The 26,124-nt window shown below is 41.1% G+C and overlaps 1 protein-coding gene and 1 long non-coding RNA gene across 3 annotated transcripts in view; one reads left to right on the top strand and one right to left on the bottom strand.

Annotated features, from left to right (window-relative positions):
- FMN2 (formin 2) overlaps nucleotides 1-26,124 on the bottom strand; it is a 134,264-nt gene that overhangs the window by 16,603 nt on the left and 91,537 nt on the right. The window lies entirely within an intron of this gene.
- On the top strand, nucleotides 1,019-26,124 carry LOC140329051 (uncharacterized). The gene is made up of 4 exons (XR_011920401.1): nucleotides 1,019-1,414; nucleotides 4,839-5,000; nucleotides 25,239-25,314; nucleotides 25,463-26,124. It is a non-coding gene; the product is annotated as an uncharacterized lncRNA (long non-coding RNA).

Here is a 26,124-nt window from a genome sequence, read left to right as displayed (position 1 = left end):
AAACGTAAAAAGAATCTTATCAAGACACTGGAATGTCCTACCAGGAGACCCAAACATTAAAAGACAGTAAACCACAAATCACATTTAGAAAATCAGGTTCACTTAAGGACTCGTTGGTCCACAGCCTTTATGACCTTACCAATAACATGACTGACACAGGAAGTAGACCAATAGGCACATTCAAATGTGGACATTGTAAACAATGCAACTGGATAAATAAAAACCATGCATTCGTACTACCTAATGGAGCAATACACAGACTAAACGAACATGTGAACTGTGAATCGATAGGCATCATCTATCTTATCACCTGCAGATGTGGTAGATACTACGTAAGCAAAACCAAGAGAGAGTTCAGACAACGTATTTATGAGCATATATATGCAATCAAAAACGGTAGAATGCTTACACCCATTATCATGCACGTTGGCACATTACACAATTTTGACACCAATTACATTCTCTAAGATTACATTACTTTGCAGTACTTGAACGTGTTCCCCCTAGACCAAGAGGAGGAAACCTAGATAAAACTTTACTACAACATGAAGCCAAATGGATCTTCACTTTAAAAGCAAATTATCCACCAGGTCTAAACTAAGCAATTAGCTTTAAACCTTTTTTTGTAACTAGGTTAAGACTGCCAAAAACATCATTTATAGTAGACCTTGTGTCTCAGTCGCCCCCATTAGACACTACGTTGTTCCTCTCTGCTGATTTATAGTATATACTATTTGTCATACTATCAGTATGTAGACAGCATATACTGTCTATGCAATTGTTTGTTTTCTCCTTAATTCCGTGTATATATGAATATTATATTGTTGCAGCTCTCTCTCTCTCTCTCAATCATACAAGAAATGTTTATATGGGTTTATTTTCAATATTATATGGTACTCCCATTTGTTCTATTAGGAACCATTATGGGTAACATAAGTGTTCATTTGCACACCAAAAAATGTTTCTTTTTCTTTGTTTATGATTAATGCCACATTTGGGAACCCCCTGCAGACTTACCAACTTGCAGGGACAGAAGCATGTTTGTGACCAATGTGCTCTGAGCCAGTGGGTGTGACAATGTCACCCCACCATGCCACGTCCCCGTACGCGTCCATTCAACTAGATGAATGCGCTTTGCCGATTATTGATGCATGGTGCTTTGGCAATGAGCCGAGTTGTTTCTGCACAGGATTTCCTCCTCCCATACGTCACCCGGGGGGCGGACACTGCAGGGAATCCCCTGGCCAGGGTACACGCCTTCCTAGCACGTCCTAACAACCTAACAACGCCGTTCTTTGCAGCCCCTAAAGAGGTGGCTTCCGGAATCTCCCGTCATTTGGATTTTTTTCATCCTACATGTGAAGACCGCGGCTGCGGTCCCCAATATCTTTGTACACAAGAAAATTTAAAAAGGGTAAGATACATATTATTTATTATCTAATACATAGAATAACCTTATAAATGTTTCTTACTTTTGATATACTTTTATATACAGTTAGGTCCATAAATATTTGGACAGAGGCAACTTTTTTCAAATTTTGGTTCAGTACATTACCACAATTAATTTTAAATGAAACAACTCAGATGCAGATGAACTGCAGACTTTCAGCTTTATTTCAGTGGGTTGAACAAAAAGATTGCATAAAAATGTTATGAACTAAAGCCTTTTTTTTACACAATCACTTCATTTCAGGGGCTCAAAAGTAATTGGACAATTGACTCAAAGACTATTTCATGGGCTGATGTGGGCAATTCCTTCATTATGTCATTATCAATTATCAAAGATTTTGCTGAGGACAGACAACATGCAGTCAAAGGTGCTCTCCATGCAGGTAAAACAAGCCATACTTAAGCTGCAAAAACAGAAAAAACCTATCTGAGAAATTGCTACACTATTAGGAGTGGCAAAATCCACAGTTTGGTACATCAGAAACAAAGCACTGGTGAACTCAGCAACGCCAAAAGAACTGGAGGTCCATGGAAGACAACAGTAATGGATGATCGCAGAATCATTTCCATGGCGAAGAGAAACCCCTTCACAACAGCCAACCAAGTCAACAACACTTTCCAGGAAGTAGGCATATCGATATCCAAGTCTACCATAAAGAGAAGACTGTGTGAAGGTAAATACAGAGGGTGCACTGCAAGGTGCAAGCCACTCATAAGTCTCAAGAATTGAAAGCCTAGATTGGACTTTGCTCAAAAACATCTAAAAAAGCCAGCACAGTTCTGGAAAAACATTCTTTGGACAGATGAAACCAAGATCAACCTTTACCATAATGATGGCAAGAAAAAATTCTGGAGAAGGCGTGAAACAGCTCATGATCCAAAGCATACCACATCATCTGTAAAACATGGCCAAGGCAGTGTGATGGCTTGGGTGTTAATGGCTGCCAGTGTGTTGCACCCAAAGATTGTTTATGGATATGTAAATAGATATGTATATAGATGTGTGTGTGTGTAAATATACATATATATATATATATATATATATATATGTATAGGTATGTGTGCGGGGATATATGTATATAATACCCTAGATTTCGATAGTTATATGTACACTGTAGGAGATATCCCAATAGTTAGACTGTATAGTAAGTAGCACGAAACAATACAGGAATGCAGGGCTAGGAATGTGATTTTTAAACATTAAACCTGTTTTATCTTTGTACTGGTCTCTGGCCCTCCTAGGGGGTCTCTAATTCCAGGACTTCACAGGAATAACAAAATACCAATACAGGGTTTGGTTTGCCAAAGAACAATAAACAAACAGATGATAAAACAGATCACCAGTAGGGCATTCAAGGGGCAATAAATCCATCAAGCCTGAGTCAGCAGAAGATGGATGCATAATTGAACAGATGGGTTGGGGTGATGACCCAGCTGGACCTCTTGTTGACCCGTTAACTTAGATTCCAGCTGGAGATTCACATATCAAATTTAGTTGGAAGGTCCATCAATTTACATTAACCAATCCCAATCTAGTGGGTGCGTGTCAACTGATGGTCATCATACAGAACACACCCACTAACCAATCCAAGAGTCCCCAATGTTACCTAATGGGACTTAAGTATATAAAAGGGTAGCTGGCATAATACCAAGAGAGAGTTCTTAGGGAATCAGGCTCCTGGGGTACCCATTGACATCTTTACAGGCAGCTATAAGACATTCTTGAATGCATTCCTATATTGTCTATTATAAGTCTATGTTATTATTGGTATATTGTTTTGCTGTATTGTACTAAGCAGTTATTAGATTATTACAGGGGTTTACTACTAACAACATTATTTCCATGTGCTGTATATATCATTGATTGAAGTTCCTATATCTGTATATCAGACAATATTGCTGTGTACTTTGTTTCATCTAGTTTTCTTGATTAAACTGTTTGAGTGACCAGGTATAATTTGTGCATGAACCTTTTATTTTATTGAATATCTATATGCATTGATAGGGGATTAAAAATCCATATTTATGCAGATAAATATTCCAAAATCAATAAGTGGTACTGGGACACTAGTGTTTATCGATGATGTGACACAGGACAGAAGCAGCCGAATGAACTCTGAGATGTTCAGAGTCATACTGTCTGCTCAAATCCAGCTAAATGCAGTCAAATTGATTGAGAGGCGTTTCATAATACAGATGGACAATGACCCAAAACATACAGCCAAAGCAACCCAGGAGTTTATTAAAGCAAAGAAGTGGAATAATCTTGAATGGCCACGTCAGTCACCTAATCTGAACCCAATTGAGCATGTATTTCACTTGTTGAAGACTAAACTTCAGACAGAAAGGCCCACAACCAACAGCAACAGCATTTTCATGCAATCTTTTTGTTCAACCCACCGAAATAAAGCTGAATATCTGCAGTTCAACTGCATCTGAGTTGTTTCATTTAAAATTAATTGTGGTAATGTACAGAACCAAAATTAGAAAAAAAACTTGCCTCTGTCCAAAAATTTATGGACCTAACTGTGGACACTGCTGATTATACCCACTTATTACAGGTCCTCCCACTGTGAGGCAACTTTGAAACTTTTCCCTCCATATTGGAGGGATTCTTTGCACCCACAAGAGTTTGGAACAACACTCCCCCCTACACTTCAAAAACCTTCAAACTAAGGAATATGTAGGTTCTCTATTTATAATAATCTCTGCTGTATTGTTTATTAACTATAGATAAATATTGTCACCAATTACTGTGATTATTGGCCAATACCACCCAGTTAGTCTCTACAAAATTAACCTTAATGGCTTAAAATGTAATACTACCTACAACTAGGCATACAAAAAAGAAACCTTTATACATTGTAAGTTGGATATAACTGTATATCTCTTGAGATATTATTTGCATAGTATATAAGTATATATGTTTGCATAGTATATAATATACAGTATATGTTGGCACTAATAATAATATTTTTTTTGGATCTTTACATTACATTATTTGCATATGTTTTACTAGAGGACATGACATACCATAATTGCCAATGCACACATCATTTTGCTCAACGTCACACGTTATAATGTAAAATGAATAAACCACTAAGCAGGTGATCTTTGTCTAGTCAAAAGGGTATGGTTCTTCAAGGAATGAGGCAGTACCAAATAACATTGTCAATGCAAACAAATATTGTTTGAACTATATATGTGAAAATTGTATTTAATACAAAATAATTTCTTGCTACAAAACCCTGCCTGTCAATTGTTTTTGTGCTATATTCTGATATTGTGCATTTGAGAGTTGTGTCTGTTTGACTGTTGGGTCGTGTCTGCTTGACTGTCAGTTTTGTTTTAAATAGCTTTTTTTCCTTTTTTCCTTGCTAACCTCTAAGGAGGAGTGGTCAAGGCTTCACAGATGATTTAAGTTCTTGGCAGACTCACCCTGAGCTTGCTCACTCTTGGCTGGTGAAACAAGCGGCTTGGAATCAAGTGGAGTTAGAAAACACAGCAGTTTAAAAACAAAACAAGTTAAATCCTTATAGTAACCACAAACTGTAAGTAAACTTTTATAACTCCTGGTAAACAAACATTGTAACTGGGAAAATGAGTAGTAACAAGGTGGAAGGTTTTGTTCAGTGTACAGTCTGCCATATGTATGCACAGCTCCAAAGTGAATACCGCTGTGACAGATGTGAGCAAGTCACCCCTCTGGTATCTCACATTGGAGAGCTGAAGAAGCGCATTGCAACACTGAAATCAGTCGATCACCTTTAGAGGAGACTCCTGCTTAGATGTGGAGGGTGGAGAGGTTAATCAGGATAAACATGTAGGGAGTTGGGTTACTATAGTTGGAGGGAGTGGTAGGGGCACCCAGAAAAGGAAGCCCAGCCCCGTGTTTGAGTACCCTAACATATTTGCAAAGTTACGTGAAGATGTGCAGGTGGCAGACCCAGTCGTGGCAACTCTAGATGGTAATGCTTCCCCTAACAGCCGGGAGAACAGCCCATCTAGTAGGGGTGGGGAGGGAAATGAAGGAAGGAAAAGACAATTGGTTGTCATAGGGGATTCTATGATCAGGAGGACTGATAGAATAGTTTGTCACCTGGATCCCTTCAACCGCATAGTTTGCTGTCTCACTGGTGCCAGGGTTCAGCATGTGGTGGACCGAGTGTTCAAATTACTCGAAGGGGTTGGGCATGACCCAGCTGTCCATGTTGGAACCAATGACAGGATAGATGGAGGATCCTTAAAAATCAGTTTAAAGAACTAGGTTTCAAATTGAAGTAAAGGACCTCCAAGGTTATGTTCTCTTGAATATTGCCTGTGCCATGCGCAAACACAGGAAAGGCAGAGGGAGCTTAGGCAGCTAAACACATTGCTTAAGTCCTGGTGCGAAAGGGAAGGGTTTGGGTTCATAGAGCACTAGGATGACTTTTCATTGGGGTACAACTTGTATGCCAGGGATGGTTTGGACCTACAGTAAATGAAAGGGGGTCTGCTGTGCTAAGGGAAGGATTTAGGGGAATAGTGGGGGGATATTTAAACTAGGACAGACTGCCTACCGTGTCTCACAGGAGGTACTCTCTGACATACGGAAATAAATTGAGGGAATGCTGCAATTAGGGGTCATTCAAAAGTCCCACAGTGCATGGGCATCCCCGGTAGTTTTGGTCTCCAAAGGATCGAACCACGAGGTTCTGTGTAGACTATAGAAAACTTAATGCAATCACCTCATCTGATGCCTACGCAATGCCTGGAATTGATGAGTTGTTGGATAAGCTGGCAGGTGCCCACTTTATGATAATAGTAGATCTGAGCCAAGGGTACTAGCAAATTCCCCTATCACCGGAAGCCAGGGAAAAACCTGCTTTCATCACCCCCTTTGGGTTATTTGAGTTTTTGGGTATGCCTTTTGGGATGAAAAATGCACCAGCCACCTTTCAGAGGGTTGTAAATGACCTATTGGAAGGGCTGGGTGAATTTGCAGTTGCCTATCTAGATGATATAGCAGTGTTCAGTAACACTTGGGAAGAACACCTTTATCATCTGTCACAGGTGCTGGACAAGATCCCATCTGCCAATCTGACATTGAAACCCAGCAAATGTCAGATTGCCATGACTGAAGTCCAATACCTGGGACATCGGGTAGGAGGTGGCACCCTGAGACCAGAGACAGGAAAAGTTGAGGTCATAATGACCTGGCCTACTCTCAAAACTAAGAAACAGGTTATGTCATTTTTGGGAACTGCCGGAAGTTTGTACCCCATTATAGCACCCTGGCCAACCCCCTGACTGATCTAACCCAGAAGAAAAAGCCCAGAACTGTGGAATGGACACCGGAGTGTGAGGAAGCTTTTCAAAGTTTGAAGAAAGCACTTGCGAGTTCTCGTGTTCTTCAAGCTCCAGATTTTACTTGCCAGTTTTTAGTACAAACGGATGCATCCTCTTATGGCTTAGGTGCAGTACTAAGCCAGGTGGATCAAGTGGGAGATGAGCATCCAATTTTGTACCTTAGTAGGAAATTGCTTCCTAGGGAGGTGGCACATGCCACCATTAAAAAAGAATGCCTTGCAATTGTGTGGGCCCTACAGAAGCTGCAGCAATACTTATATGGCCGAAGCTTCACAGTCATCAATGATCACAACCTACTGAGTTGGCTGAACCGTACTGCCGGAGACAATAGGAAGTTGCTTTGTTGGAGCCTGATTCTTCATCAGTATGACTTCACGATCCAACACAAAAAGGGCAGCAGGCATGCTAACGCGGATGGTCTGTCTCGCCGGGCCGAGCCAGTGAAGGACAGTTGCACTGGGAAGGATCGAGGGATCCCTCCCATGCTCTCTCCTATTGGGGGAAGGTGTGATATTGTGGAAAATATTTAGTGTGATATGGTGGAAAATATAAAAAAAGTCCAGATCTCCCCTTCAAAATTAACAAAGGGTCTTCCTGTGTAAGGTCTTTGTGCTAATTGAATTTATTCTCCCCTTTAAAATAACAAAGGGTCTTAAGTTGTAATAGCTTGCTGTTAATTCATTGTCTGTAGACAGTGTGTCTCCAGTTTAGTAAAAGTTGGAGTCTTGTGTCCCAGGTCAGATAAAATCCTCAGATAAGGCCAGACAGAGCGTCTCTGATATGTATTCTGAAAAGATTATTCCTAATCTTTATATTTACAATATACCATTCTGTATAAAGTAATAGTGACAGGTTTGTAGCTGGGTCATTATGGTGAGCATTTTGAGACCAAGAACTGGTTTCCTAGGTCACAGGAAAGCCTGTGCCATATTTAAAAGCCATATTTAGTCGGCTCTGGGGAACTATAAGTCCCAGGCATAACTAGTTTGGTCTCTATGAACATCGTATTTTGTGGTAATAAATACTCTGGTGGTTGGCAGTTCATAAAACTTGTACTTATGAAAATATTAATAATGGCTAGAACCAGGGCATTTTGGAAGTGTCCATAATCCATGTGGTCACAGCCCCATCATTGGATGGTCCTATTAGTCCCACCTCTGTTGCTGGCATATAAAAAGCGATGTAAACCCAGCATAAGGAGCTCTTACTGATAATAATCTATCATCTACAAGCAGACCTGGATGTATTCTTTGATTGGGCAGTCAAGTGGCAAATGACATTTAATTTAGATGAATGTAAAGTTATGCACTTGGGGCCTAACAACATGCATGCTTCATACTGTCCAGGGGGAATACATTTGGGGGAGTCAGAAATGGAAAAGGATCTGGGGGTTCTTGTACATTCTTGTATTAAAAGAGGAATAGTTTGCAGAGATGGAGACATAATCCTGCCCCTGTACAAAGTATTGGTCAGACCACACCTGGATTCTGCAGTCCAGTTTTGGGCACCAGTTCACAAAAAGGACATTGTGGAATTGGAGAGAGTGCAGAGAAGGGCAACTAAACTAATAAAACAAATGGAGGAGCTCAACTCTGAGGAGAGATTAGCTGAACTGAATCTATTCTCCCTTGAGAAGAGACGTTTAAGGAGGATATGATCACCCTGTATAAATATATAAATGGTCCATATAGAGAACCCTCTTTCCAACCATTCACTTTGAGATCATTACAAAGAACAAGGGGGCACTCTTTGCCTCTGGAGGAAAAGAAGTTTAAGTTCCAGATAAGGAAGGAATTCTTCACTGTAAGGTCTGTGAAAATGCAGAATCGGCTCCCTCAGGAAGTAGTTTCAGCAACTACTACAGATTGCTTTAAGAAAAAGCTGGATGCTTTTCTAGAAGCACAGAATATAGCTGGGTATTAAGGATTTAAAGTAAACATACCAGACTGTTGAGACTGTTGATCCAGGAAACATTTGATTGCCTATAGGAATTAGGAAGGAATTTTTTCCCCTGTTGAAGCAAATTGTACTAGGGTAGTTTTGCCTTCCTCTGGACCAGCTATGTCTTATAGGGTTTTATATCTGGGATATGTTTATTTCCCTAGTTTCCCTAGTGGTTGAACTTGATGGACTTATATCTTTTTTCAACCTAACCTACTATGTAACTATGTATGCTAGAGTATGAGTGAGAGGTTCATTGTCAGACTTATTCCATATTTTGAATGGTACTAGACAAGAATGCCCTTTATCACCCCTTCTATACCCACTGGTCAAGGAGCATCGAGCAGTAGCTTTACGCCAGAACCCCGACATCTGTGGCGTTACGATAGGTAAGACTCAGTTCAAAATTTCACTAAATGCAGATGATTTGCTACTATATATTACATTCCCCCACACGACAATCCCCTCTGTTCTGCAGGAATTTGAAAGATTCAGTCTATATAGTAATTTTAAAGAAAACTACTCCAAATCTAAAAATTCTTATGTCTAATGTGTCTGAGTGCAGCCCATATTTTGTCTATCAGGTCTAACACATACTTTAGGATTTGCATCATTGCTATTAAATATCTGGGTATACTCATTATCTCTGATTCCCATAAATTGTTTGCTTTTAATTATGCCCCTCTGTTTAGTAAGCTCCAATTCTCTTCGCCTGTCATAGTTTGCCCAAGCCAAATTTTTTAAAAATGGAAATCCTACCTAGACTGCTCTACGTGTTTCAAATCCAATCCTCCTTTCTGCCACATTTCTCCGTAAGATACAGAGGTTATTTCAGGTCTTCATCTGGAAAGCAAAACATTCTCGCATAGCATTCCGTACACTAACGAAACCAAAGAACAATGGTGGAATGGGAGCCCCAGATATTACGTCGTACTACCGCGCTTCTGTATTGGTGCGACTGGTAGACTGGTTTTACAGTAGGAACACAATGAATGGGTTATTTTGGAGAATTTACTATGCCCAATTGATTTTAGGTCCATACCCTGGGTGGACCGCTCCCTCCTACAACTCACCACTCCCGGTGTTTTCCCGGTCCCTCAGATCTACTACACATATGGGATGGTCATATCCGACTGGGCAAACTATCTACACGCCCTGGCCCTATGACCCCTGTGTTCGATAACCGGGCTTTCCCCCATGCAATGGGCACATCTCAGTTTTTAGCTTGGTATGTCTCCGATGTCCACCAACTAAGATGCATACTACAAGATAGAAGTCTCTCCTTTGGCATCCCTCACTATACCGTCTCAGGGCAATTGCAGTCTTTTGTGTCTTCCTTTACTTTTGAGTCATTGCTACACAGGAGATTGACCAGTTTTTAATCAATATTTACCTCAAGTTCCAAATCATCCCACGTCATCTCATTGCTTGACACTTTGATTATACAAGAAATCAATGCTGGCAATCCTGTGTATATTGGATACTAGGAATGGGATCTGGTTCGATTAAATCGACTAAAAAGGGGGTGTTCCGTCATTTCCTTACAGCCACTAGGGCTCTCATTGCCCTTGGTTTGAATTGTTTATTTCCAAAGGAGATAAACCTCCCTCAGGGTATAGGTACACCATGAACGTGCCGCATAAGTTGGCCTACTGGGAATATACTGAGAAAAAGAGGGGGGTACTCACAAGGGACAGTCTAATAAAGAAACCAAGGAAAAAGACAGGTAGAGCTGTTTCGTGCCCAGCCTAAATGTATAAATCTTTTAGATAGGGGATAGGAACAGGACAGAATGCTTTTCAGTGGCACTTAAAGAATACTTTCAAAGTGTATACAGTTTTGATTCAACTTTATTTAATTCCAAAAATGATTTGATTTAAAATATGTACAAGAGATTAAAAGTATATATATTTACACATATAGCAAAGTACACATTTGATTTTCATAAGTCTGAATATAGTTTAGCTTAATGTGTTCATGTATCTCCCTTCCCGACGCGTTTCACCCCTATATTGGGCTTCCTCAGGGGATATTGAGGATATTGCAACACACTGAAGAAAAAATGGTACAATTGCATTCTTTTTTAAGTCTCAAAGGAACACAGTAAGGCAGAAAACAGGAAACAAAGACGTCTTCTAATACAATAGTGCGTACTTTCATATTTAATCATGAATGGCCTTATAAGTCAAATAAAATGTATGCTATCAAAATTGAAAAAAAAATATAGTAATAAATTATATCACATATCATGGTTGAGGAATGAAAAGTATCACACAATTATATATAGGTAAGAATGGTCGGGAATTTGCCAATTAGGGTAAATTATTTTCAGCTGCATGATTGAGGTGGGTTTGTTACCCTCAGTCAATGGTGATGTCATAGCAATCAATTAGGGCACACCTGGTCCCTGTTACATTACAGGTCAATTTGATTCTTTAGTGCTTGATCTTTTTTGGTAAGTGCTAAAGTTTTTTGTTACATTTGCTAATTCAGAAAATTGGTTCATTTATAGTTTGATTTGCTGCAGTTGTTGTTTTAATAGTTTTTTTTTGTTTGGTTGCAACACTGTAAACTAATTCTTATAAAGCTGTATATATAATAATTAGCACTTTATAATATGTTATCTCATCACACATTAGTATGAATGTTAACCTAAAAAAATGCTCCAAAGCATTTTGGATCCGATTCAAATTTCAGTTTTTTAGTTCGGCTTTACAGAAATCAATAATTCGAAAAAATTATTGTTGGCAAAGATGTTGTAATACATGTATCAAGGAACATACAGTGATTTCACTTGTGTATGTATGTAAATATGTTTAAATGTATGTAAATACATACATTTTTACGATTTTAACTGGACTGGTTTGTGGGTTTGCTTGTATGGTATGCACATTGATGTGACTTTTTTTAATCTTCATTACTGTAACCCTCATGTGTTGCTGCAATGTTTCATTTCAATGTAATCATTGGTAATAAAGGCTTTGTCATTTTATCCATGAATATTCATTGTAACATCAAAATATGTCAATTTTAGTTTCATTTTAATCAAATATTTAATTTTTTTTATATACTATTATATACACATGACAGAGAAAAAAAATTAAAAAAAAGGAAAAAGAAGGAACACCTTTTCTTTTTTTTCAGGCAATGTTTCTGGCTGGTCTTTTTTGGCAGGCTTATTCTCTAGAGGAAAGGGAGGAAAGGTTGAAAACTTATAACCTCGTTTAGACCTGCATTTAGTAGGTAGATCCATTTGGTCTCCATTTGCAGTATACATATGTTGGTGTCAGGATCCGAACCCAGGGATGCTTCGGTGTCTGGCTGCAGCTCTGTCTACTGCGCCACTTGAGGGTTTGCCTTTTGCACTCTGTTGAATTCCTTGGACAAAGATACCTTGATACTTAGTATCTTGCTGAACCTTGAACTCCAGGCCCCTCACATGAATTTCCTATTTAAGCCATGTCTCTGAAACTTCCTGTTGCCAGATTATTGTGCTCTGCCAATATCTTGCTCTTCCTGCTACTGCTACATTGCGCTTCCCAAACTGCTACCTGTGTACCGACCCTTGGCTGCTGTTTAAACAACTACTCTTCCTCGCACTCCGTCTCCAACTTACACCATTGGCTACCAACCTCAGACTGTGCTTTGACTACGTTTGTATTTTCTCCTTATCTGCTACCCCTGGTTGTGCATAGATCTTGGACTGCTTTCGCCTGTGTCTGCTTGCTGTTTCAGCCACTGGACTCTGAGCCTGACCCCTGATCGTTACAGAATAATCTGGCTTAAAACATGAAGCTGCTGCTGTGGCCCCCTTCAGGCAGCAAATTGGAAAGTTGCAAAAGTTTGGTGTTACTTACCAAAAAAGCTTTCTGAACTACAAAATGTTATAAGAAGTTAACAAGAAGAGATCAATGGTTTGCACAGGCAACTACAGGAATTGCGTTCCCGAGTCTCGCCACAGACTCCAACGCACATATGCCTCTACCTCTCAAATTCAACGGTGAACGCAGACAATACAGAGGTTTCCTCAACCAATGTCGTACTTATTTCCAGATACAATCTTCTGCGTTTACCTCTGAGCGAAAAAAAGTCTTGTTTATTATTAACCTCCTGACCGAGGAAGCCCTAGCTTGGGCCTCCCCTTATGTGGAACAGGACAGTGACCTTTTAAATGATCTTGGTGAGTTTATAACTGCTATGAACCAAGTGTTTGATGATCCTTACCGCTGTGCTACAGCTGAAGCTAAGCTGCACAGACTGCGGCAGGGAAAACGCTCTGTTGCGGAATATACAGATAAGTTTCGACGTTGGATCGCCGATACCACATGGAACCCAGCAGCACAAAAAAGTCAGTTTCGCCATGGGCTCTCTGAACTGGTTAAAGATGAGCTTGCCAGAGTGGAGACCCCTAATGATCTTGAGGCCTTCATCCAGTTATGTATCTGGATTGATTAGAGATTTACTGAAGGCAGAAAGGAGAGACTTGGGTGGCTTGGAAATAATGGTGGAGGGCGTTTTTCCTTTAGTCTACCTGCACAGAGGCGCCCTAAAGTTTTTTCCGATCCTGACACTCCTAAACCAATGCAGACTGATACAATAAGGAAATCCATTTCCACTCAGGAGAAAGAGAGAAGTCGTTCTGAGAACTTATGTCTTTACTGCGGGAATCCTGAACATTATGCAGGTAACTGCCCAAACAAATTAAAGAGAACCATTGCTGACACTGATCTTAAAGAGTCTGAACACATAAATACTTTTGCTCAGTCTGTCACACCGTTAAGTCAAGATGGAAGTACAATTCGTTCTCAATCCTCGCACTTTATCATCCCTATTCAACTCTTCTTTGAAGGTTGTGACATTACTTGCTCCGCTATGTTAGACTCTGGAGCGGGGGGAAAATTTTTGGACACTGAGTTCGCTCAAACCCACAATATTGAAATGAGAAACAAAGTAGCACCAATTGTGAAATCATCAGCTTTCAACTAATAGCATCACCTAAGTTTCCAATCATTTTAGGCATTCCTTGGTTTGCTGCCCATAATCTCTCTATCAACTGGGGAGCACGGACAATAACTTTTGCATCTGAACTTTTGCATCCTGGTTAAAGGAAGAACATTGCCTACAGGGTTCTTCCTTTAACCAGGAAACCCAAGTTAAAGTAGCACATCCTCTGCAATATAACAAGCTGCCTTCACAATATTGTCAATTTCAGGATGTCTGTGACAAGAAAAATGATGACCAATTGCCTCGACATCGCCCTTATGACTGGCCCATAGAGTTGCTACCTGGGGCTGAAAAACCTTTCGGTCGCATTTATTCTCTGTCCGAGCCAGATTTAAAGGTCCTTAAGGAGTACCTGGATGAGAATTTAGAGAAAGGTTTTATCAGGCCGTCGACCTCTTCAGCAGGGGCAGCCTTGTTCTTTGTTGAAAAGAAAGACTCTACACTGCGTTCATGTATTGACTACAGGGAATTAAATAAGAATACAGTTAAGAACCGGTATCCTCTACCCTTAATCCCTGAACTACTTGAAAGACTTCGTTCAGTTAAAATATTTACCAAATTAGCCTTAAGAGAAGCCTACAACTTCATCAGGATTTGTGAAGGAGATAATTGGAAGACTGCTTTCCGAACCCGAAATGGACACTACGAATCCTTAGTCATGCCCTTTGGCCTGTGCAATGCTCCTACTACCTTCCAACATTTTATAAATGATGTCTTCCGGATCGGATGTGTTTGTCGTTGCCTACTTGGATGACATCCTCATCTTTTCAGATGATCTGGAAGAGCACCGTAAACCTGTTTGTATTGTCCTTGAATGACTGAGAAACAATCAGCTTTACATCAAATTAGAGAAGTTAGTGAGTTTGAACAGATCCAGATCCAATTCTTGGGTTACATCATTTCTCCAGAAGGGCTGAGTATGGACCCTACTAAGATCAAAGCAACAGTGGAATGGCTGGCACCAACAAATGTCAAAGAAATTCAAAGATTTGTTGGATTTGCAAACTTTTACAGAAAATTTATAAGGGATTTCCCCAAAGTAATTGCACCAATTACTCAGTTTACAAGGAAAGGTAAACCTTTTTATGGTCACCGGAGGCACACGCTGTATTCACCAAATAAAGACTCTGTTTACTACTGCACCCATCCTGGTACATCCAGACCCCAAACTACCTTTTGTTGTGGAAGTAGATGCCTCAGATTATGCCGTGGGAGCTATTCTTTCCCAACGGACAGGATATAGGATGCAGCTTCACCCTTGCCCCTTTTGTTCTCGTCTAATGTCTTCAGCGGAAAAGAATTATGATATTGGAAATAAAGAACTGCTTGCCATCAAAGAAGCCTTTTCTGAATGGAGACACCTCCTTGAAGGGGCCAATCATCCTGTGACTGTTCTTACTGATCACAAGAATCTGGAATTCCTCTGTCCTGCCAAAAGGTTGTCAGCCCGACAAGCACGATGGGCTTGTTTTTTACCAGGTTCAACTTTGTTATCTCGTACAGACCTAGATCAAGGAATGGCAAGGCTGATGCCTCATCTCGAAACTTGGCCGATCCCCTTCAAGAAAGCAACCCAGAACATACTATTTTATCTCAAAAGAACTTCCTAGGGGCCAGTACAACCAAAGAGCTCCAAGTGCTTATTTAAGATGGTTACAGTGATGATTCACTCCTCTGCCATCCACCATCAGATATTCACTTTCAGAACTGACTCAATCCAATCGTGTATATGTTCCTGAATCTGCTAGAGTGGAAGTTCTCAGGCTGGTTCATGAAGTTTGCAGGACATTTTGAGGCCACAAAGAGTGGAGAACTTTTATCACATTTCTTTTGGTGGCCTTGTTATAAAAGGGATGTTAAGAACTATGTTGCCTCTTGCCTGACCTGTGCCCGAAGCAAGACTTCCCGATCTTCTCCTATAGGGTTACTTTACCCACTCCCAATTCCATCTCGACCTTGGGAGTCTATTTTTATGGATTTTGTATTTCAATATGTTTATTAAGTTTTAAGGTGTACAAAACAAAAAACTTGTAATAGCAAACAACTAAATTATAATATGAGACAGAACACAATGTGTATGTGCAAACATTTAAAACATATTTCACTGCAAACAATGCTCAAACCCTAATATTCGCCACATCCCGGTATACAGGAGCTGTAGAACACAGTAGAGACAGGTAGGTATACCATAACAACTCAAAGAAAACAATAGCAGAAAGCAAGATATTAATAAACCGAGTTTGAACAGTGAGCAGTGAGTGAGCCGATCATGTGTCCCAGATATACAATAAATTTTAACAACAAACATAGACAATAAAAACCACAAGGAAGGGGGAAAGGAAAGGTAGAGGAAGTAGAAAAGGCACCCATCATTAATGCACTATACCCAAGAGTAAAGCATCATAAGCCAAAATTTATGTATTATTAAACCTCGTCCAGGGTTCCCATATATCGTCAAATTTGTCCAAGGAGTTCGTTAGGGTATGAGTTAGTCTATCATTGACCATAATCCAATTCAATTTTGTGAATATGGGATCCAAAGATATCGAGGGCGACTTCCACGCTTTGGCCAGTAAAATTCTGCCCGCCAATAATATCAATCTGATCAGTTTCATTGTGGGTCGAGAAAGGGACACCTCAAGCTTACTAAACAGAGCAGCCTCCACAGTACTACAAATCGTTTGCTGTAAAATTTTTGAGATCAGAATAAATACCTTGTCCCAATACACCCTGGCAATCGGACATGACCACCAGATATGCAGCATAGAGCCCCTAGAATCACAGCCTCGAAAACATAAGGGAGAGGTTGAGGGGAACATTTTCGCTAGTCTAGCCGGAGTGAGATACCATCGAAGTGCTACCTTGTAATTGGCTTCCACCACAGCAGAGTTCAAAGAGACCTTGGAAAGGGAGTAAACCATATCCCACCATTATTCCAAATCCCAGGTGGTGCCCAGTTCAGATTACCAATCTCGCATATACTGCAGTTTACCAGTATGTAAACTAAGGCTGCGTAAATCACAGAAATTTGCCCTTTAGTGGAAGCTATGGAAGAGCACGTGCTTTCGAATGCCGAAGATCGCATGGGTCTCGGGGCCTCTTAATTATCCAGTTGATATTTGAGGTCAGTTGTCTATAGCGGAAGTGTTCCGTTGAAGGAATTTCAAATGTACTGGCCAAATGGTCCCATGTAAACACCCCACAAATATCTAACAAATCTTTCACCCTCCTAAAACCCTTGGAAATCCACCAACTAAAGTTGGCTGGCCCGGCGGAAAATCCGGATTATGCCAGAGTGGAGTTAGGGGTTTATGAGGTTAATGTCGGATGATTGCCAAATTTATCCCATACCTGAATGGAATGGGACAGAGCCGGACATTTCACAGCTCCTCGCATACGTTTTTTCCGCCACATGAGAGATTCTATGGAACCCAAAAAACCGTCCTGATTCTCAATGTCAACCCATTGAGGTCGAGCTCCTTGCAAGGTGCTCAAGGAGACTTGTGCTACCTGTGCAGCCACATAGTAGAATTTCAGATGTGGAACCCCCAGGCCCCCCATTTGCTTAGGGGCAAAAAGAGTGCTTTTTTGAATTCTGGTCTTTCATCCCTGCCCAAATGAACCTCATTACTCCATCCTGGAGGAGTTCAAGCTCCTTTACCGGTACCTGAATTGGGAGGGTACGAAACAGATAAAGTAGTCGAGGGAATAAATTCATTTTGATGGCAGCTATCCGCCCCAACCACGATGGAGGGGCGAGGGACCATCTCCGAATATCCGCATAAAGTTTTTAAAAAAAAGACATATAGTTAGCTTTATAGAGACCATGGTAAGTAGGAGTCAGCTGAATGCCCAAGTACTGGATAGAATCCCTGTGCCAGCTGAAGTTAAATATCCCCCTTAGCCCTTCTAGCATCCCTGAAAGAATATTTATATTAAGGGCCTGAGATTTAGATTTGTTTACCCTCAAGCCTGAGCAAAAAGAAAAGTCATCCAAGAGTTTCAAAAGGTTGGGCAAAGTAGTGATGGGGGAGGTGATAAACATCAATATATTATCAGCAAAGAGGGCACATTTATGTTCCACCTGATTACAGCTAATCCCTTTAATGTTAGGATTCATCCGTAAAGCGATCGCTAAGGGCTCTATTGCTAGTGCAAACAAAAGTGGCGATAGCGGGCATCCCTGTCTGGTCCCCCTTTTAATCGGGATTGCTGTAGAAGAAAATCCCCCTAGCGATATCTTCGCTTCTGGGGAATCATACAAAGCCAGCAAAAGGTTAGTGAAGTGGGCCCCAAAGTCCATCCTAGCAAGAACCTGAAAAACATATCTCCAAGAGATACTGTCAAAAGCCTTTTGAAGATCGAGGGAAAGCAGCATAGCCTGACGTGGACGGCACCCATCCCAGTTAGAGTTAACCACTGAAATGAGATCTATTGCCCTTCTCGTTTGATCCGGGGCCTGTCTGTGTTGCATAAAGCCCACCTGGTCCGGATGAATATACACTCCCAAAAAGGACCCCAGGCGGATTGACAGGATCTTCGTCAGAATTTTGAGGTCACAGTTAAATAATGAGATGGGCCTATAATTGGCCACTTCAGAAGCATCCTTGCCTGGCTTAGGGATCACGCTAATAAATGCTCTATTGGCATCCCCCATAAGAGAATTCCCTTCTCGCAAGTAATTAAAGTATGCTATCAAATGTGGCGCCAAGACAGGGCTGAACGTTTTGTAGTACAAATTAGAGAAACCATCCGGGCCAGGTAAACTTCCCAATTTAGGAAATTTAATGACCCCGTTCAAATCCTCAATTGTGAATGGTCGTTCCAGGATTGCCTTGTGTTTAGGCCGCAGTTGAGGCAGATCAAGTTTGTTAAGGAACCCGTCAATGCCTGCTTTGGAAATTGAGTCTTTAGAACTGTAAAAACGACCATAGAAATTTTCAAAAGCTGCCAAAATTTTTTCTGGGTTTTGTGATAGCCTGCCATCTTTAACCTTAATTTTGGGGAGCGCGCGTGACTTGGGTCTGGGGTTAAGTTTATTAACCAATAGGCTGCCTGGTTTGTCACTCCACAGGTAAAATTTGTGGGCTGACCAGCGAATCGAATTTTCTGCCCTAGTGGTGGGAAGTAAATTAAGTTTGGTGCGTTTGGCCTCTAACCGGGACTTCAGCACAGACTGGGGGTCAGTCTTATGTTGTAACTGTAACTGGTGGTACTCTTTAAGGCCAGTATTAATCAGTTTGTTGAGAGCCTGCTTATGTGATGCCCCCAGTTTGATCAGCTCCCCTCGAATATAAGCCTTATGGGCTTCCCAATTAATAACTGGGGACGTGTCGCTCGCAACATTAATCTGAAAATAACTACTTAACAGTGACTCTATCTCCCCTTTTACCAGTGTATCTGAAACCAAGCTTTCGTTAAATCTCCAGCGAAACCCAGTTGAAGGTTGGTCAAAACCCTTCAGATACAATGCCAGTGGGTCATGATCCGACCAAGGTGTTGACAGAATCCGGGCCCCAATTAAATTGGGGAGCATATGAGACTGGACGAACCCATGATCAATATGAAAATACTGGTCATGGGCTGCTGAAAAGTAAGTATAGTCCCTGGCCGACGGATTCAGTTCCCGCCAACTATCAATCAGATCATATTTTCGCAGCAAGAGGGAGAGGCCATAACTCTTTTTCGGGACGCCCCTATATCTGCTCAATTTGGATTTGTCTAAAGTATGATCCAGGGCAAGGTTAGAATCGCCTAATAGAAGAAGGGAACACTTCACTTTGGGCCAGATCTCACCCAGAAATGCTCGAAAAAACGCTAATTGACCTGCATTGGGCGCATAGTAAGATACAACCGTAATGAGCTGTAATCCAACATACCCAATCACTACCAGAAACCTGCCCCCCAGGTCCCTAAAGACCTCCTGTGGAGCAACGTTCAAGCTCTCAAGAGAACCCCGCATTTCTTCTTATCTGAATTGGCATTGTAGTAAATAGGATAATTTTTGTGGAAATACCTCGGTACTTAATTGTTGGAAAAATGGGTTTCCTGAAAAGCTAGGATGTCAACCTTTAAGGAATTATAGTAGTGAAGCGCTTTAGACCTCTTGACCGGAGAGTTAAGACCCTGGACATTATGGGAGAGCAACGTTAGCCTAGTAGGGGTCACAGGCCCCGCGGGTGGATCAGTCAACATGGGCATGCAACAGTAGAAAAGTCATCAGTAAACTTCCTCTGGGGGTAAGGATAAAAGTTTGGGAATTAACGGGTAACATGAAAAACAAAGAAAACGAACAAAAAACAAGCGCACTAAAGTGCAATGTTGTAAACCAAAGAGGATTGGGTGCCTCCCCGGTCCCCAGGAAACACACAGTCCCGGACCTCGGGGGGCAGCCGCACCCAGGAGCTCCAACAAGCTCCATCTCGTCAGGGAGATTCCGGTCGGGCCCAGTCACATAAATAAGACCTGAACTAGATTCCCTGTTGGTCGAGGGCATGTGTGACCCCCCGGATCCCACGCCCCACATAATTCAAGTTCAAAGGCACAAGGTTCCCAACGCACAGAGCATAGCAGAACATTTACATATAAACCCAAGGGAACCACATGCTTGATAATGGCTCGGCAGTCACTTAACAATCAGTACCAAAATACAATATCCAATACTTTTTAGAACTACAGGAGAGGGAAACAAAAAGGAAAAACACTGAGACCAAAGCAAAACTGGGGCCTCAGTACGATAAAAACCCAATTATTAAGTGCAAAGCCTAGTGCAAAAACTGTTCAGGGTATCTTCTGTAAGTGCTTTCCAGATGATTTGCCCTTATTCCAAAGTGGATACAAGGAGGCGGATGCTTCTCTGTCTGACGCAGAGTGAACTTCCTCCCTCTGGATTAGGTCCAATTCTTTGAGGAGTTGTTTCCCCTCAGCAAAACAAGAAAAAGAAAAGCTTTTCCACTGCAGTTGGAAAATCAATTTCAAGGGGAAAACCCATCTATATTTAATCTTGTTATCAATCAGGACTTGCAATAGGGGTTTAAGCGCCCTCCTACGTTGGATAGTAAATGGTGTAATGTCAGAAAAAATCTGTACTGGGTGCCCTTCCATCTCAACATGATCCAAAGCCCTGGTAACTTTTAGAAGAGCTTCCTTTGTGGTAAAGTAGTGAGGTTTAACGATCACATCCCTGGGTGGACCGTCCTGTCTAGGTGCCACCAGAGCCCTGTGCGCCCTATCAAGCAGCAGCTGTGACTGGCAGGTCAGGTAGGAGCTTCTGTAAAAATCGCCTCACTGACTCTGTAACATCTTTGATTCAGGAAGACCCCTGATCCTGAAATTATTCCTGCGCGACCTGTTTTCCATATCATGAAGCTTAACCTGTAGGGCAGCAATCTGGGTATGTAGCACCGAAATCTCCTTGGAATTCTGGGTAACTCGAGACATCGTCTTATTCACTTTTTTCTCAAATACATCAATTCTAGTGCCCAGACTTTGCAAGTCCTGACGCAGCTTAGAGGTGATTGTCGCCGTAACTTTGGCTAGCTCTGTTTGTAAGAGGCCGGCCAGATTAAGATATAATCTATTCTCAGCATTTGGAAGGCCGGGGGGGGGGGGGGGGAGAATCAGTACTGGGGTCATGCATGAGCACCCTAAATCTAGAGCCCTCTGCTTGTAATGAAGCTGTAGAACTGGGGAAAGGTAAATCCTCCCCTGGAGCATCCATAGGGCTGTGTGGTACATGCAGGGGCGTCTGTAAAAAGGACCCCTGCGAGTGGGTTAAACTGGCTGGAATGCTGGAAGATAAGGGAGTGTGATGGAATCTGCTCCCAGCCTCTGTCCACCTGATCCCCGCTCATACCTGCTGGGGAGACGCTCTCTCCCTTTCCTGTGTTGCGGGTCCCCCCGCTACGTGTGCTGCCTGGGTGGCCGCCATTTTGGAGGCCGGCCGGAGAGGTTGAGACCGCGAATTGCGGTCTTTTGCCTTTGCGCCCGACTTTCCCACCATCCTGGATGAACGCAGGGACGACTCTGGTAACCCTCTCTGCATATGAGTAGCGTGGCTGCCGGTGGGAGCTACGTCACGGGCCGAGAAAGGATCCGGGGAGAGCCGAGCCGCCTAGAAGACGTGCATCACAGACGGTGGCGCATGCGCACTCCCTATTTCTATAGATTTTATAGTGGACCTACCTCTTTTTAATGACATGACCGCTATATTGGTGGTTGTGGATCATCTCACTAAGATGGCCCATTTCATCCCAGGAAGAGGACTACCCACAGCTGATCAGACTACTAAACGGATGGTTCGAGAAATTATCGGATATTCAGATATTCAGATTACATTGAATACCTGATAATGTAGTGTCTGACAGCAGGGGGCAAATTATCTCAGAATTTTGGAAAAGCTTACGCTCAGCTCTAGGCATCACTATTAATTTGTCTTCCACCTTTCATTCTCACGGTCAGACCGAGAGGACCAATCAAACTCTGGAACAGTACCTGCTGTGTTTTGTCAGTTATTTCCAAGATGATTAGGTGGACTATCTCCCAACAGCAGAATTTGCATTTAACAACTCCAAACACAGTTCCACTTCTCAGAGCCTTTTGTTTTTGAACACAGGTCAACATTCGGTTTTTATCCCTAACTTACTTATCCCAACTCCAAAACTCCTTACGTGATGCTCAGGAGAAATTAAATGAGATTTTGAAAGAAGCTCAGAAAAGGTACAAGACGACTGCTGATAGACACCACAGAGCAGCTCCTACCTTCCTAATAGGTGACAAAGTCTGACTGTCTACCCTCCATTTAAAGACACATGTTCCATCATCCAAGCTGGGACAAAAGTTTGTGGGGCCTTTTTAAAATACAGCTCAGATTAATCCAGTAACATTCCGCCTAAAACTCCCAAGCAGTATGAAGATTTACCCTGTCTTCAGTTTATCTCTTCTCAAACCATTTTATGAAAATCCCTTCCCTGGAAGAGTTCTGCCACTCTCTCCACCGGTTGATGTTCAGGGTGAAGAAGAATTTGTTGTTGAGAGTATCCTTGATTCCAGAGTTTACAGGAACAAACTACAATATTTAGTTTAATGGAAAAGATATGATCCAGAGGAAAATTCTTGGGAACCTGAAGAAAAAGTGCACGCCCCCAGGCTGACAAGAGAATTCCACCACAGGTTTCCTCACAAACCAGGTCCTGAGGCCGTCCTGGAAAGAGGGGGGTACTGTCAGGATCCGAACCCAGGGATGCTTCAGTGTCTGGCTGCAGCTCTGTCTACTGTGCCACTTGAGGGTTTGCCTTTTGCACTCTGTTGGATTCCTTGGACAAAGGTACCTTGATACTTAGTATCTTGCTGAACCTTGAACTCCAGGCCCCTCCCATGAACTTCCTATTTAAGCCATGTCTCTGAAACTTCCTGTTGCCAGAATTTTGAGCTCTGCCAATATCTTGCTCTTCCTGCTACTGTTACATTGCGCTCTCCAAACTGCTACCTGTGTACCGACCCTTGGCTGCTGTTTAAACGACTACTCTTGTCGCACTCCGTCTCCAACTGACACCATTGGCTACCGACCTCGGCTTGTGCTTTGACTACATTTTTTTTGTTTTCTCCTTATCTGCTACCCCTGGTTGTGCATAGATCCTGGACTGCTTTCGCCTGTGTCTGCTTGCTGTTTCAGCCACTGGACTCCGAGCCTGACCCCTGTTCGTTACACTTGGGTCCTTTATTACTTTTTCTAGCGCCAAGAATCTCACCTCACAGTATTGAAGCTGTGGCATGTTCTCATATGTGGACTCAGTGTGGTGACTATTTTACCATTTTTGATGGCATATAAATGTTCGTACATTTTTTTTTAATTCCCTTTTTGTCTTGCCCACATAAAACTGCAAAATGCCAAATATATTATTCCCTTTGTTCTGCAGTCCACTTTTTGTCTAAGATTAGGAGTAACATCATCTATGGGGATCTGTATGCTGTCCCCACTTCTACGTATCCAAGGGCATTGGTTGCACGATCTGCAAGTGAAAGTAGCTCTCTCAGCCTCTATTCTTCCTCCTCCTTATCTTTTGGGGAGGGTAATTTTCTAAATGTTGGTTGTGCATACCTTTTTTAAATGTTTCCTGATAGATGGATTTGAGGTGAGAATAGGCCAAAACTGGCTGCAAATATTCCTCAGTCAATTTTACGTGACTAAAGCAGTTTCTCCTATTGAGAAGTATTGAGAAAAAGGGATACTCCTTTTTTAAGGAATCAGAGTGTTCGCTTAGTGCTGACAAAATTGTGTTTCCTGCTGTAGGTTTACGAAACAACTTTGAGGATAACGTTAGGTCTTAATTAATGTAAATCTCTATATCAGGAAACGATTAGATGAATTATTATGTAAATGTAAAGAATAATATTTAAATTTAAGATTGAAATTAGTTAGGCTAATCCTGTCAAAGAATTTTAGCAGCAAGGCCTCTGAACCGTGCCATAGAATGAGTACATCATCGATGTACCTCCGCCATAACAGAATATGGTGGAAGAGAGATCATGGCAGATGAGGCCCTCTAGATATACTTCTGCCATATTCTGTTATGTAGGGGACAGGAGGCTGAAGAGCAAAGGTGCTCAGAATACAAAAAAATCTGAATAGGATGAGGATTCATAAGTTTCAAGCTGGCATTCATATTGCTTAATGAGCTGATGATTGTCCAGTGGACTTTGTTTTATAGAAGGTAAAAGGGAGAAAGATTGTATCTATTAATACTTTTATTTTCTATAAGGTATTAAAAATGCAAGCTTTCAGGTCCCCTTAGACACCTTCCTCAAGCGTTTTACAAATAAAAGGGTATTACTTTACCTACATACTTTCTGCACCGATCAATGCCTTGCATGGTACAAGACAGTACTACTGCATAGTTATAGCAAAGTAAAGGTTCAGGCAAGGATTTTTAAAAAATGTAGTTGAGACTGGAGGGCTGGAAGATCAAATGCCCCTAGCCCAATACATTATGTTATACAATACAATAGTGGCCTATTCAAACGTTAATCAATGTGGTACAAGCAGTCATTGAGCTATGCATTTCAATTTTAGAAACCATTGCTTTATCTTCACCCTAATTTGTCTTCTTTCTCACCTCTTTAAAAATCTAGACGAGTTGCTTCTTTTCCTTCTCTCAATTAACCATTTTTTTTAAGGTATCGCCTTCTTGCTGTCTCCTGTTCAAAAGTCTTTATTTATTCATGTGATCGACTGTCTCTTCATCGACTTCTTTTGTTGCTTCATCTTACCCCTTTTTCCATAATCCAGTCTCGTCATTAAATTTCCCTTCTTTCTCCATATCTCCTTTCTTCTCTCCTTTACACTACGTCCCTCTTGACCTATTCCATTAAAAAGTTTTAATGAATTTCCTTTCGTTTCTCCAACACAACACAATCTTACATCAGTTCTTTCTATCTGCCTCATATTTCCACTTCTACTACATGACCCTATTTAATTTTTTTTCTCTTTCTTCTAGCATCCTATATTCAAATAAAGGCAGACATTCAGAGCCTGCCATTCTCTGCTTTAAACAGATTGCTCTAAGATTTCAGGTAACTCCATACTAGAACTGAAGTAATTGTGGCACAAAAGTTTTTAAATGCAGCCTCGGGGTAGACTGGTAGATTAACTTACATAAATAATTAAAAAAAAGTGAATTTTATTTTGCATTTATTTTGCATTTTATTTTGTTTTGCATAGGTGATCTCCTTAGTGATGGACTTCTCAGAAACATTTTACACTGCATTGGATCTAGGAGGTCTAGTCTGTTTTACTATGTCTTATACTACTTTGTAAACAAAACCTGAAATAAAAATATTCATTTTGATAATGGCATTGTATTATATATAGCATTTTACTTAGGGGGGTTCATATGTCAGCAGACATTAACACAATATTTGACTTTTAATATTGTTATACTGTATTTATATATAATTATATAGAGGGGAAGGGGGTTGTTTGGTGTGCTATCCTAATCTATGTTGCTACATTTCATACTTTGCTTTTCATTTAGCATAATAACTGCTTTTTTTTGTAAACTTTGAATGTTTCAATGTCCATCTTGCAATTGATAAGTCAATATTAATGCTATGTTATTGTGTTTGTAGCCATATTGTTTTATTGCAATAATGTCTTTAGTACCACCTTGAAATGTTTGTTTTGCATAAATATTTTGTAATCCAGTTTTTCATTCTTGATAGGTGCAATTTGTAAGTATTTTTTGAATGCAATATTTCTTGGGCCCTTTTTGAAATATTTTGGCTTTATATGGAAGTGTGGGATTACATGTGTTTGTGTGTGTATTTTTTTATTTTGTCATGTAAATTTAGTGGTGTCTGTGTGGTCTCTATATTTTTATCTGA

Source organism: Pyxicephalus adspersus, chromosome 4 (genome assembly GCF_032062135.1).
Source record: "Pyxicephalus adspersus chromosome 4, UCB_Pads_2.0, whole genome shotgun sequence".
NCBI classification, from domain to species: Eukaryota; Metazoa; Chordata; class Amphibia; order Anura; family Pyxicephalidae; genus Pyxicephalus; species Pyxicephalus adspersus.
Note: the sequence above shows the minus strand (reverse complement) of the source record. Positions and strands in the feature narration are given on the sequence as shown.